Genomic DNA, 15,617 nt, shown 5'->3' with positions numbered 1-15,617 from the left:
TCTACACCAAACGTTTTCTGAACTTATAGGCTACCCGCAAGTCACATTAGTTGATCTCCCCTAAAAATTCTACAACCCCATTGTTAGTTCCACATGCATAGTTCCTCCTTTGCCAACTATGCCTATAATATCCATTTTTAGCACTCCTTCAACATTCCTCTAGGTAATGTCTCCTACCTAGTTCTTCCCTGGGAATCCATACAAATTACTTCTCGATCTTTTCAACTCCACTTCCACTCTCCTCGTACTTAAAAAAAAAAAAAAACAGCAGGTTGCAAGATTTCAGAGAAGTAATTAAAAAAACTAAAACATCCTCTTGTCTATTCAAGGGGGAGGGGAGGCCTCTGTCGCTAAGGAATTCGAATTCATTACGCACATCGCTGAATGTAGCAACGTTCCGCCTTGAAATGGTTTTTAACCAGATTTTTCACCTCGACTGTACTCCCAAACTAGATGAGAACGGAACCAATTGTCACAGCATCTGTTTCAACATCTGTCGTTTGATGATGTAAATATTTCTCTGAGAGCCTGGGACTATTCAGGCAAATAGGTTAACTTAACCAGACTAATATGTTGACAATTTTGTTGCCAATTGCAGATTTAGACTTTCTCATGAAGTTAGGTAAACTTCAAAACTTCTAAAATGGTTTTAAAGTATTTAGATTCAAAAATCTTCTCTTAACTCCACCTCGGCGGCCTCCTTGATCTCCAAAGTAGCGGCGAAGTCGGAACGCTGTTCTATTTACAAATTGTTGTTTTAGGGTTAAGCGCATCCATTGCCTAAAGGTCCCGGATTGGTCACGAATCAGAAAAATAGATCTGATTAAGCGTAAACCAGATCTGAGATATCGTGCACTTGAGAGATCCTCACTGACTTATATTTAAACTCAATGGAGTCCTCCTTACCAGAGCTTCAGAATTAGGAAAATCTGGTTTTGCAAAATTGACGGAAATATCTATTTCTGAAATTAGTTACGAGGGATCTTAAGTGTTATGGAGTTTGAGAAATGTAGATTTTTCCATCTTTCATGGCTGTAAGCGACTTAACAGGACCGGTCAAGCGTCCTTAATGATACGTCACGCAACCCTTGTCAAGCTATTCTGACAACACTCCACTCCCCTCTCAGGGATAACTTTTTCATGAAATTCATTGTTGTTGTAACCAACCTTATCAAGCGAAAGGGGGAGGGAGAGATTTGTTACAATTATTACGAATTACAACCTACCATTAATTTTCGTGCGATTTGATTGGATACCTAAGTTATCAGGCAATAACTCCCGTCTGCGTCAGTATTTGTCCTCTGATTGTTTCCGTCAGAAAGAAACAAAGCTAGTAGAAAAAAATAATTTGGATATATCAACAAAGTTGAAATGGTAAATTGGCCATTCGCTCCGACGAAGGGCTAACGCTCGAAAGTTCAGCTTTTGTAATCGTTACTGTGGCCAAGTTACCATTTCAACTTTGTTGATATATCCAAATTATTTCGTTACTCCCACCAACGCAGCCCCAAACAGTTTCTTTCGAAACTATCAGCCTTTATTCATAGAGGGAAAAAAGCCTGCTCCAAAGTTTTTTCTTTTCATCTCTATTATTTTTTATTTTTGGCACACAAGAAAAACAAACTCGTTTTGTTGAGTCCAGTGATAGTGGTATTAAAAAGCTGGACGCATATACTCATCCGCTGTCAGATCAACTCTGGCTTTTTACAGAGCGGTTTTCGCGCGATATCAAAATTAAGAGTTACAAAATAAATAAACCCTTTTCTGGTTTGCTGACTGATAATGTTCGGGGCTCGGAGACTGTCCTAATGATCTTACATTTTTCCTCGAAACTTCGCTTCTAGGCCGTGTAAGATAGACTGAGGGCAAAGTTACCAAATGCCGATTGGCTGAGACAGAAGGCATTTTTAAATTAATTTTGGTAGTTGCCCCAGGCAAGTACCAAAATTTAGAAAACCGTGACGTTAAAATAGGTTACCTTTGCCTTAAACTTTTGATATCATTGCTGGCAAATGTTTTTCAACAGGGTTGCTTTCATTTCTTTGACGTTGTTGTACAAAAATAAAATTACGTGAAAACTGAAGTGACTTTCTATGAACGTGCGTAACAGCGTGCATTATTGATCTTCTTATTAGATTTCTGAAAGCACGCCTAGCCTTAATCCTTAATTTTACTTGGCCTTGTGCGATTACCCCTGCAAATATCAACTTTTCATACAGTCTCTCAGCAGTGGACATTATCAGCTGATATACCAGCTGCCCGAAAGCCGGGTTTGTTTACCTAATAAACTTGATTTTTAAGGGAGGAATAACGCTTTAACGAAACAAACTTTCCTATCCTTTGGATAGGGATGGATTTCTCATCTGATAGACACAATAGACACTTTTGAAGCACTCAGCTCTGTGCTAGTTAATCTCCCTTTGCTGAATTCGATAGAAAGTATTTAAACTGCATTTCCTCGTGTTCGCATTATTATTAAGATATTTTCCTTTCCCTTTTGTTTAGCCGTAAGTCCCTACACAACAGCTTTAAAAGCTAAACCCTGCGTGTAAGAATTAAAGTACTTAAACTGTACTCTTCGCGTTGTTATTATTTACCCTTAAGTATTTTCCCTTTTTTTCCTTCAGCCATAAGTGTCCGCACTACAGTGTTAAAGACTTCCATTATAAACCAAACGGAGTTCCAACCCAAGCTGTTTTCCTCACACACCATTTCTGAGGCGAAAACAGATGAAGTATTCACTAATCTTCTCATACAACGTGGAAGAAAAGAAATCATCGGGAATGGCAGGACAATTACAAGGAGGGAAGCCCTTGAGTATTACCAAGAAGTCAGCTGTACTCCAGTTAAGCACTGCTATGAAATATTTTTTGGCACAAGTGATGATCAGAAGAATCCTAGTTCTATTTTTGTCGTCGGAAAAGCAGGGATTGGGAAATCGCTGTTTTGCCAAAAGGTTGTTCGCGATTGGGCCAAGAACCAGCTATTTGAAACATGTGAAAGCACGCAAATCCCCAATTTCAAATTGGTGTATTTGGTTACTTTCCGTGATTTGAATGGGCTTGAAAATACCTGTGTGACTTTAAGAGAATTCTTAGACCATTCCTCGGTCCTAAGCGGCATTTGCATGGATGATGTTTCATTTGAGTACATTGTAAACCATCCCGAAGAAGTTTTGATTATCCTTGACGGCTATGATGAGTATTCACAGAAAGATTACCTCGCTGGAAACTTGGAAAAAGAATATCTGAATGATGCAAGATATAAAATGCCGGCGGCCGCATTCTGTTCAAAGCTAATCAGGGGAAAGATACTGAAAGGTTCGGTCGTTGTTGTAACCTCGCGGCCTGAGGAAATGAACAAGTTGGGAGGAATCCGTTTTGAACAGTTAGTGGAAATTGAAGGATTTTCGTCGGAACAGGTTAAAGAGTACATTGAAAAGTACTTCAAGGAAAACGAAAAGGTGAAGAACGCAGTACTTGAACATGTCATGAACAATGAGAACCTAGTCAGTTTTGCTCATATTCCTATGCTCTGTTTCCTGTTGTGCTTTGAAATGGAGTATATTCTAAACAAAACAGAAAATCCTGATGACCTTCCTGTCTCAATGACCGACATTTACACAAAACTTATTGATATTTTTGTACTTAAGCACTGCGCCGACTCAGAATACAGACAGAATGAAATGCCTGAAAAATTCGAGCCTCTTCCTGTCATCAAGAACACATTAGAGAAATTATCAGAACTAGCGGCTAAACTGCTGCTTGAAAGTAAGCCAACTTTTGATGAAAGCGAGATAGAGGGCGGTTTTGAATTGGAAGAAGTCAACAAACTCATAGGAAGCGGTCTTCTTTACTGTGTTAAGACTTTCAGGACTGGTTCGACTGAAACCACGAAACATTTCAGCTTCATACATCTCACTGTTCAAGAATACTTGGCCGCACGTTGGTTTGTGAAGGAAAATCGCATTCCAGATAAAAAATGCTCTGCAGTGGTTTTCCAGTTTATGGCTGGTATTCTGTCACGTGAGCGAAACGGGGAACTGATGGAAGAGTTGTTAACTAGTGGTCAAGGTTTAGAGGGTAATACTGAATTACTCAGAGCAAAGTGTCTTAGTGAGTATAAAGACGAAGAATTCGCCCAACAGTTCATCAGGAATCATTCCAAAGCGATTTGTAATTCACACGGCGAAATTTTTTTGGATGATTTATCAAATGTAGACTGCATTGCAGTATCATTTGTGTTGGACATTATCAGTGAACTTAACAAAGAGGAAGCGGGAAAGGCACAACACAAATGTTCTGACAAGTTCATCGCAGTGAAGACGTTGCGGCTTTTTTTATCACGGCTGACACTGTCTGGAATACAACGAGTCTGTAATTCATTGATCAATGAACACTGTCTGGTATCTGAATTGAATTTATTAGGTTGTAACTTAGCTGATGAATGTGTTGATGTTATGGAAGGATTAGTACTAAGTAAGCTAACCACACTAGATCTGTCGGGTAATAATATCACTGAAACCGGTGTTGCCAGTCTATGTGAAGCTTTACAGCATCAAAGCTGTAAGCTAACCACACTAGGTCTGGGGAGTAATGAGATCACTGATACCGGTGTTGCCAGTCTATGTGAAGCTTTACAGCATTCAAGCTGTAAGTTAACCACACTAGACCTGAGTCATAATGAGATCACTGATACCGGTGTTGCCAGTCTATGTAAAGCTTTACAGCATCCAAGCTGTAAGCTAACCACACTAAATCTGAGTGATAATGAGATCACTGATACCGGTGTTGCCAGTCTATGTAAAGCTTTACAGCATCCAAGCTGTAAGCTAACCACACTAAATCTGAGTTATAATAAGATCACTGATACCGGTGTTGCCAGTCTATGTGAAGCTTTACAGCATCCAAGCTGTAAGCTAACCACACTAAATCTGGTGGGAAAAAAGAGTATTAGTGAGTCAAGTAAAGAATCTCTTCGAGCCATTCTGAAGAAATACAGACCAGATTTTAAACTTGAAATTTAGACATATAATTATTTGAAGCACTTTCTGTAAAAGTAGGTCGAAGCACCAAACTAATCAACATTAGCCTACCATAGTTTAAATTTTCAGCCAAATTTTGAATGTGTTAGAGCTTAATTTTGAGTCAATGTGAGTGAACGCGTACTCGAAGTATTGTAGATCAATGTGAGTGTATTGTAGTGCATGTTGTAAATAGAACCGCATTGAATAAAGAGTTTGTTGATAGATTGCTCGCTGGGAATATATTGCTTCTTATACCTTTGGTTTGTGGGTTTAATAGCCTGAACCCTTTTACTCTCAAGATCTGATTGTAAATTCTCTTCTCTGGTTGCTTCACATTTCCTCGTTAATCAGTTACGAGAATTTGGTGTAAGATTCTTCTTACCTGTTTGCTGGATAATATATGGATATTATGGGGAGAAGTTGTATGTTAATCACTTCTGGTATTGTCAAGTAGGAGATTGGGGATAACTTGAGATGAGGCCTCTGGGAGCTGAAAAGAGGCGCTAACGTCAAAGCTCCTGGCCCAAAAAAGAAAGTTATTCTTGCACTTGTTCGATTCCGAACTAATTCTTGACGATAGACTGCGACTATAAATTTCATTGCGTGAGCTCAGCCAATTTAGTATACAACACAGGACGTAAGGCCTGACAACGTTTGTTTCTGATTTGTATAAACCGTTTGACGGAGTGTTTCTGGAAAGGAGAGTAGTTGTTTTGTGAGGAGTGACTTGTTTTGGACTTGCCTACCCAGGGAGTGAAGATAAAATAAAAGACGCTCAGCATTGTATTTAAAATACATATCCCTGAATTTGATTGAAAAACGGTGTTGGTCAGGAGAACCACTGGCTCCCGCTGTTTTTTTGCGCACCTGGCTTTCTGTTCGTTTCCAGTGACTTAGCACCTGGCACATGCAAACATGTCCTTTAACCTGGAGTAACTCTTTCTCCATTGATACGTTGACGTCACCCCACCCCCCTCTCTCCTGCTCTTGTATCGTTGTGAGGGTTTTAACAAGCTTGTTCCTGCTGTCCCTTAGCTCTTTAACTCCCAAGATCTGATTGTAAATTCTCCCCTCCAGCTGATACACATTTCCTTGCAAACTGGTTAGGAGAAGTTGATGTTAGATCGAGATAACTTAAAGCTGATAAGTTCGAGTATTCTCCTAACCTGTTTGGTGGATAATGTGTGGATATCATAGGGAGAAGTTACATGTTAATCACTTCCGGGAGTTAAAGGGTTAAATGCTACTTCAAGATTGACAGATCAGAAATTCCAAATGAGTCAGCACTTTAGTTTAATTGTTGATCATATTACCTGCCCTTGGATGATGAAAATTTCATTGCTTTCTTCAAATTAGTCAATCATTGGTTTTTTAAAAAGATTAATGAATGAATAAAGCCTTTATTTAAAAATAAATAGAAATCCCAACATCAGGGTAGTCTCATCAGAACACATGGGGACGATGTGCAACACTGCAATATGCAATGCTACACTTAAAAGATAATTAAAAACTCTTCAAAGAAGTGGTGGTGGCCAGTGGTGATACGGCGGGGTAAGTACCCCGACCGCTAGCCGTTGACACTGAAGTAAATAGTTGTTTTAATATACTAAGGCAATGAGATAATACAGCACAAAAAGAGAATTTAAACCTGCGACAATTACAATATTTTTGGTTACGAATCCCGCGAGAGCGGGATAGCCAATCAGAGTGCGCCTTCAACACCATCCCCTGTTTTAGTTAATACTCAACAGTCTAATTTACAACTTAATTTCCAGTCACTTGCAGTGACGTATCGGGGTCACTAGTAGTAACGATGGACCGGACGTGCAAACGGTAACTTTCATAACTCCCCCGCGAAAATTAATCGCAATTTCTCTTCCACGGAAGGAAAACTTGAATTTGGATATGATCCTATCATTCAATCGAGTTTAAAAACGATCTCACTGGAATGGTTCCTACCATGAGCTCGAAGAATTCATCGAATTTAAATTCGTTGATACCGTCGAAGATGAGGATGGTAGGGATTGTGGGTAAACAGCGTCGTGCAGTAGCTCCTTTGTGGTTTTGAAGTTACTTCTCGTGACATTTGACTTCTATTTGAAAACCAAAACAGTGAAAGTTCAAGGCAGTGGAAGCGGTGAGGTTAGGCAGCTGTATAAACAATAGCCTCCATTTAGCGCGAAAATTTGAAATATAAATTTGTTTGAAACATATGTGTGAACTGCGGTTATGAGACGTATATGAGAACGATCCTTCGCAGTAAAGCACTATTTGAGCAATAGTGAAAATCAGACCTGAAAAAAATTTCAGGCCTGTACGGGACTCGAACCACTGAATTAATTTGATGGCCTGCTCCCAGTTGGCTTGTAAGCTCAATTGGTAGAGCGCTGCACTAGTATCGCAGAGGTCAGTGGTTCGAGTCCCGTACAGGCCTGAAATTTTTTTCAGGTCTGATTTTCACTATTGCTCAAATAGTGCTTTACTGCGAAGGATCGTTCTCATATACGTCTCATAACCGCAGTTCACACATATGTTTCATATGTTTGTTGTTGTTTGATTTATCATCTACGGGTTTATATCGAATTAATTTGATGGCCTGCTCCCAGTTGGCTTGTTAGCTCAATTGGTAGAGCGCTGCACTAGTATCGCAGAGGTCAGTGGTTCGAGTCCCGTACAGGCCTGAAATTTTTTTCAGGTCTGATTTTCACTATTGCTCAAATAGTGCTTTACTGCGAAGGATCGTTCTCATATACATAAATTTGTTTGCAGACATTGTTTCAATACGAGAACAGTTTTTCAGGAGCAAAGTTCGAGGACACCGAGTTTCGAGGAATATACGAGTACATTTTCGCGCCAAGTGGAGGCTCTTTTTAGTTCAAATATTTTTCAACGCAAGCGAAAAACGTTTATCCTGGACAATCCTCAGGTGTCTACCTATTAAGGCTTGTTAATAAAAAATCTTGAATTGCAATTAATATAAGTGGATTGACAACGCCTCGTTTTACATTTTGGTAGTAGGAACTTCGAACTTCTCCTAAGATATAGTTGAAGGCTTTCATTTCTGGGAGAAGGGGGTGGAATGTATGATTTTTTTCTGTGGCGATCCGTTCGAAGAACTTTGACGTAATGACCTGACGCCTTTCGGAGAGTGGTTGGAGGCCAGCTTCATTAAATGCGCTCTGGATAGCTAATGCACCTTGCACGTGTCTGGAGTTGTTCAAGGTCATTTCTAAGATAATTAGGCAGGCTATTGTGATAGACTTGACAGGCGTACTCTGTTATAGGTCTTATACATGTTATATAAAATTGGGTCAGCTCTTTGCTTGCTACTTTGGAACGTTTGAGTTGTCTCAGGAAATACAGCCTTGATGCTGTTTTCTTTACAATTTCGGAGTTATGGATGTTCCATTTGAGATCACTACTTAGGTTGAGTCCTTAGAATTTAGCATGGTTGACTTTCTCGAGTTGTGTATTATTTACATTGATTGGATTGAATTCCTTGTCTGATTTAGAAGCGTATCCTGAGTTCTTTCAATTTGATTTTATTGAGCTGGAACTTATCTGCCTTGGTTTTATTGCAAAGTTCGTCGATAGCTACTTGGATCATGTTTGGTTTGTTCTTTACCTCACTCTCCGAGATTGTAATATCGTGACGTACTTCCAGAGTCGCACGCCGGGAACACTAATATTATTTATCATCGTTAGGAACAACCAAGGGCCTACTTTGGTCCCTTGTGGGAACCTGGCAGGGATGGATCGCTATTCGGAATAGCAGCCTTGTCCCAGCTTGACTCTTTGTTTCCGACCTAGAAGGAAGTTAGATATCCCACGTATGATCGATTCTGGCAAATCAAACGAATGCAGCTTACTCACCAAAATTGAATGATCGATTAGGTTAAACGCTTTTCTAAAATCGAAGAGAACAATTCCAGTTGCTGCGTCGTTGCCGTCGGTATCATTGGCCCAGCGATGGATCATGTCGATGAGGGCGTCTACAGTTGATAACCTCGGAATAGCGCCGAATTGTTGGTTGTCGATTTCTTCTAAAACGGCTGGTTTTACAAACCTCTCCACTACGAAATCTTTTGCCAGCTTCGACAGGAGTGGGGTCAGCGGAATGGGTCGCAGATGCTTGTTTTTATCAAAAATTGGCTTTTGTTTTGGAACAGGAATGACATCAGCCTCCTTCCACGCGTGGGGGAGATGGAAATGTTCAGAAAATCACAAATCGGCTCTGCAAGCAAATCTGCGTTTTCCCTTATTAACCATCCAGGCATCCCATCAGGTCTTTGGGCCTTAGTGGTGTTGATTGCGGAGAGAGATTTAAAAACCTCCACTGAGGTAACAAATAGACTAAACTCAGAGGGCGGGACCAGTGAGGTTGCTTGTTCGGCTAAGGGATGAAAGTCCTTCATTGGTGTTAAAAAACCTTCATTGACTCGGTAGTGCATGAGATGTCAACTAAATCACCAGTGTTTCCAGTGTTTCAGCGCTTAAGAGACTTAATGATACTATCCTTAGCGCCGGATGTTTTTGACTTGCCGCTAAGTTTCTTAACTTCGGTCAGTCCACCACTGAGCTGGTGAACTCTCTTTCAAGTGTTCAATCTTGCAGTTATGGTATTTCGATCGGCACGCCTTGCGCTCACGGCTTACAAGTTCCTTAATCAGCGAAACTCGTTCTTATTTCCCAAACTAAGACCTCTTTGGCGCTTATTAATTAGAGACCTAGGTCTCTGGTTAATCCATGGTGGTTCGGTCATGAATAATTATGTCCTTAGAGGTGCTACCGTTAAGGTGAATATTTTTCTTCACAGTGAGTTTATTTTTAAGTTGTCGTTCTCTACCTACTTTCCTACTCATAGTTAACTAATATCGTAGACTAGACTAGACTTAGAATATCGTGGATATTCTAAGTATACAACCGGGTCGTTTGATTCTCAGCAATGTGAAGGAATGCGATCACGTGCGCTTACCTTTGAGAAGTCAAGGATAGATCACGTGGGCTTAGTTCAAATATGTTTCTCTCCAGCGGCAACTGTTTCGCGCCTCCCGGTTAGATAAGTCGGTTAGACCGCTGGACTGTTGTGCGGGAGGTCGAGGTCGAGGTCGATGGTTCGAACCCCGGCTGGACCAACACTCAAGTCTTAAAATAGCTGACGAGAATGTGCTACCAGTTATACAATATCAAGAAATGGATAGACATTCTAGTCCTCTCGGATAAGGACGAATAAACCGTAGGTCCCGTATCCTGCATCTATTAATTAGTTATACTGTTAAGGCAGGGGACGTTAAAGAACCCACTCACGAGATTACTGTGATGTGATCTGGCCTGTTCACTAGGAATTGGAGGTAGGGGACATCTTCAATTAAGTTTCCTTCGATTGTTTGTAAACAGCTGATGCAGTCCGGCCGAAGTCCCTCGAAAAGTGTTTTGATGCGCATTTGATCATAACCACATGTTAATTTGCGCAATATATATATTAAATTATTATCATTATTGTCTCCAAATTAACAGTCTACCTGTTTCGGTCGTAGTACGGAACACTCAATCCCTAAGAGTGAGAAGTCATCTAATTTCTCCTTACAATATCAGAGCTGAATTTATCAATAGGGTCAGAAGAATAATGGAAATGATCATCAAGTTGAGAAACTATTGATTGCTAATCAAATTCTCCTCATCGGCGCCTTCAAAAATTTGAAGAGAATAGTATGGAGAATACTGCTGTTAGGGTGTAAAGGATTTAATTATTTAGTGGTGTAAAGAAAGAGAGCATGTCTACAGATGATCTGTTTTCCGAGTGAGCGCGCAAATCACGTCGCCTAAACAACCGGTTCGTTTCAAACTCAGAGGGAGTTGTCAAATACAAGGTATTTGCAGTACAGTATAGTTATATGATAGAGTCCAAGATTAACGTGACAGAACGAAAATTCAACCAGGGTAGGTGTGATGGCAAGTTTCTTATTAAGTTTGGAATTTAGATACTAGGAAATACTAAATGAATTATTGTTATAATTTTTTCCCATTTAAACAAGGGTATGGCTTATTGTGCTTCCCCCCCGTCAAGTTCTGTTAGCGGAGCCATTCATACTTCCTAGATTAAAGAAGAGGCATCCTTTCCTTGATTCACCTTTCCTCACACCCTCCTCCTCCCCTACCCACCCCCCCCCCCCCCATCGTCTCTACATTACTACCTGATGAAGAGAGAATTATAAAGTAGTTAAGTGTAGTGTCGGTTTTTTTCTCGTCTCATTATATGATCAACACTGACAGAATTTTACCAATATATGAGGGTGGACATAAAAATTAGCGAATAGTTTTCGTAATTCAATGAAGTGAGCAAGCTTAACTTTCATTAAAAATCCGTTTCTCCTCGTACAAACCTCCATAAAATAAAATTCCCCACAGGTTGCGAGGCGGGAGTCCGAAATGTTTTATTACGCTGTTTACTTGCACATGTCACATATCACATCTCTTTTCACATTTGACATTTTCCTCACTGAAAATGGCTAAAAATGAAAAACATTCATCCCCTTTCAGTGAGCCTTGGTCGCCTTTAGGTCAGATTGATGTATTAGGGAACAGTGATGAGATTTGTTCTCTTAACTCATATCCATCCATGTTATCCTCCGGGTCTGACATGTGTAGACGTAAATCTCCCCCATGCGTGAAAATCCTTAATACTTGCCTTGAACACGTCACGTGACAGAGGATGGGGTAACATGCATTTCTTTAATCATATGATGATGATGATGATGATGATAATGATTGTTTAATTCCATACACTCGCAGCTAAGGCTGAATTACAGTATAGGTCAGTATTACATAGGTACTACATTAAATATACATCTTATTGATAACGAACAGTAACAAAATAATTAAGTCTATCTGTGGCCCCCCCTAAACCGATCTACTCGAGCGTTACCGGCTCGCAAAGAATAACCGTGATGCACCTCTGTGATGCGAGGAAGGATGTAACTTATAGTTTCAGTCCTCCTCGCCCCAGTCATGAACCTGGAACCCAGTTCAGCTCTGCGAACCACGAGGGGTTGCAGCCGAGCCCCACTAAGGCCAGATCCATTGTCAAGACGGAGAAAAATTATCCTAAGTGCTTTCCGTTGTACTAACTCGACGAGCTCATTATGGTACTCAGGGAGATATGCCTAAACAGGCGCCGCGTACTCCAAGATCGATCGTATTAGTGAACAATAAATAAGCACACTAAATCTGTCTGGGGGACATCCTGCCTTCCCAAGAACCCTAAAAGCGTAAAGGCGCTTGCTTGTCTTCCTCACAATGTAGTCAATATGGTTGTTCCAGGAGAGATCTGAGGAAATATAGACACCGAGTAAGTTGTAACTATCTGCCTGACTGATACTAGTACTCCCAAGAACCAAGCCTTGAGGCGGAGGCAGGCAGATAATGAAGAAAGTTTACTGGGAGCTCTTTACATTTCTTGGGGTTTAAGCGCATTCCCTGTAGTGAAGCAAAATCCCTAATCTCGTTAAGAGTATATTGTTTTAAGTATTTTTCCCACTGATCGTTTTAAAAATGGTGATAACTGTTAATTACAATTACAGACTAATTTGACATGAAGATCTGGCGTCACCAACGTTGTCACCGTGGCGCACACGTAAGCATTTTAAATAATTTTTTTATTTTATTTCAGCCAGGTCCTTCAAATGCACCATGTCGGGATCTCCCCCTATCTTCGGGGTACAACTATTGAGAGGAAGTCTTATTGAAATGTATCAAATGAATAATATATAGATTTAGCGAAGCCTAAAGGCGGAGCTCCCAATAAGTAAAAAAAACTGGCAATAAAATTTATTTACATATGTTAAAAATTTTTAGCCAAAAATTCATTCAGTATAGATTAAACCCATTGCCGACTTTCATATCGTGAGAGACTGCCATTTTTAAAAGTTATTCTGTGTATATAAGAGCGGCAAGTTTCGTATCCGAAGAAAACCTATGTTTGCAGACATGAATACCTCCAAGAAAGTAGATTCAAAGGGGCCAGATAGTTTAGCAGTGAAATTGAAGGACGCTAATTTAGCTGAATGGAGCGTAGGAGATTTAAAATCTGTGTTGACAGAGATGAAACTGAAGGTTGCCGGAACGAAGAAGGAACTTCTCGATCGGCTGCTTCCGTTTGCCAGTGACAACAATCTGTTAGAAAATAAACTTAAAGAGGTAAAAAAGATTTATGTTTTTCAAACAAGTACAGATCTAACTGAAATACCTCCACCATCGTCTGTATGGAGTACAGACCAATCGCTTTTTCCCCTAGTAGACGCGATAACCATAAGTCAATACACTGGATTCAAGAGACAAGGTCGCAAAGGACAATATCGCAAGGCCCAGAGAATCTTTAACTCGAGGAAGATAAAGACAGTTAAAGTTCATAAGAATGGAGAAGTTACTTTTGTAAAGGCCATGATCATTAAAAGTTTCGGGCAAGAGAGATCACTTGTCCGGCTGTACTGGTATTCAAAGATAATTATCCAATGAAAGGATACTGCGAGTGTCCAATAGGTAAATGTGGAATATGCTGTCACACTGTTGCCCTCTTATTGTCTTTACAGCATTAATCCAAGCACAAAGTTTGTTTGTTTTCCCTAACTTGCACCCAGAAGATGCAAAAGTGGCATAAAAAAGGTAGAAAGTCAAATATGGCAACAAGCACTTCCCACATACCTCTCGACGCATATAGCAATGCTTCTTCTTCTAGGAAACCTTTGAAAATCAAGACAGGACAGGAAAACAACGGGGAAAAATTGACTGCAGCAGTTAACGATAATTCAAAGAATTCCTGGTTGAAAAGGGATGTAGAAGATATCTCAGGTCAGGTAATGAAGGATCTTAATAGCCATAGAGTGCAGCAGCATTTCTATAAAACTTTAAGAAAGTATGGAATAAACTCTGGACTTGCATTGCAACTCCATTATAACAATTCTTATTATGCGAGAACTGTGTTCAGTGACCATGATTACTGTAAAGATGTTGAAGAACCTTATGACAACAGAGTTTTAAGAACAAGGTTTCAAAATTTGGAAAGCCATGATGTATGGCACTCAAACTTGAATTATGTGAGCAGTTCTGAGGTCACAGATCTAGATGATGTCAGACTTGTGGAGGACACAGTTGACCAAAAAGATCGGACTCAAATGTTAATGCATGAACACCAACAGAAAGAAGTTAAGCATTTGCTAGATTTACTACAAGACACAAAGGAATCCAAAATAACAGTATCACTGCCAAGGTACAACAAGTTAGAACCCAGTGGATTCAACTATGTCTCAGTCAAACAAGGATCCACACAATGGCATGCTTTGAGAGTAGGAATTATAACTGCTAGCAAGACTCCCAATCTGTTGGGTTTTTCATGGTCAAAAGGAGTTTGAGCATGCATGGTTCAGTGTTCATAATAAAATTGATGAAAACAAAGTTTCCCTAGAGAAATTCAAGAACTTTACTAGAGGGATACAATTTGAAGAACAAGCAGTGAAGTTGTTTGAAGAAATTTCAGGTTTGTAAACTTTTTTAAGTGAATGCAATAAATTAAAGACAGTAGCAGATCAAGGAGTGTCCTGGGAGGCATGCCATCCCCCCCACCCCCCCCCCCCTCAAAAAAAATGAGACCCACCAGGCCAAGGTGTCAAGATACTTTGTTAGTGCTTTTGTCAGACATTTTACCCATAGGAGAAACTGAATACAAGACAAATGAAAATATGAAAGAATATCAGTAATTTACATGAATCCAGAGTAATAAGGAATGGTTACATTGCAGGTGCTCCAGTGAAAACAAGTGGCTTTTTCTTTCACCCTACTGATCGAAGGTATAGAGCAAGTCCAGATGGCATTGGACAAACTTTTTTGCTTGAAGTGAGAACCAGAGCTCTCAACAGTCTTGTGCCCTTAGATAATGTTACTGGTCCCCATATCCTTCAGTCTAACTTCCAGGTGGCTTGTACTGGTGAAAACATTACCTTTCTAGAATCTTATCTTCCTGAGCAAAACATAGCTAATGTGTTTCTTGTCAAACGTGACAACCTTGTGATTGATGTTTGTAAGGCCATGCTTGACCACATTTTGGAGAAGAAAATTGTTACATACTGGCCACATGAGGAACACAATCTGCTGAAAAAACTTGGTAAGCAGGTACTTGAACGAGTGCCAACACTTGAAAGTTTGAGGCCACTACGATCATGGATTAATGCAATACCAAAAACTGTCAAACAAGTTATTTTTCACAGAGAGTAACACATAACAATGCCAGGGATTGAACTGATCATTTAAACATCTAGACTGCATTTTACAAAAGCATGGCCATGTTTAGAATCAAATTGTCAACCAGAACAGTAGCAATATCAATATTGCCAGTGTTGTAAACAAAAGCCATGCTTAATGGACTTAAAAATGATACACTACTTTACATTTAGCTGCTGAATACATGTATGATTCATTTAAGTCAGATCATCCCAGTTCTTTGTATCAATTACATACAGATTTCTGAACAATCAGTGACCGAGGCAGGTTCTGATGTTGTTATTTGAGCAACGAGACAGACTTATAGCCACAATAAAAT

General features: G+C 39.9%; 1 protein-coding gene across 1 annotated transcript in view; it reads left to right on the top strand.

The window, feature by feature from the left end:
* LOC148726361 (uncharacterized) overlaps positions 1 to 15,617 on the top strand; it is a 357,363-nt gene that overhangs the window by 81,785 nt on the left and 259,961 nt on the right. The window lies entirely within an intron of this gene.

The sequence above is a fragment of the Stylophora pistillata genome, chromosome 7 (assembly GCF_964205215.1).
Source record: "Stylophora pistillata chromosome 7, jaStyPist1.2, whole genome shotgun sequence".
Lineage (NCBI taxonomy): Eukaryota > Metazoa > Cnidaria > Anthozoa > Scleractinia > Pocilloporidae > Stylophora > Stylophora pistillata.
The sequence above is the reverse complement of the archived record's forward strand: the minus strand, read 5'-3'. Positions and strand labels throughout refer to the sequence as shown.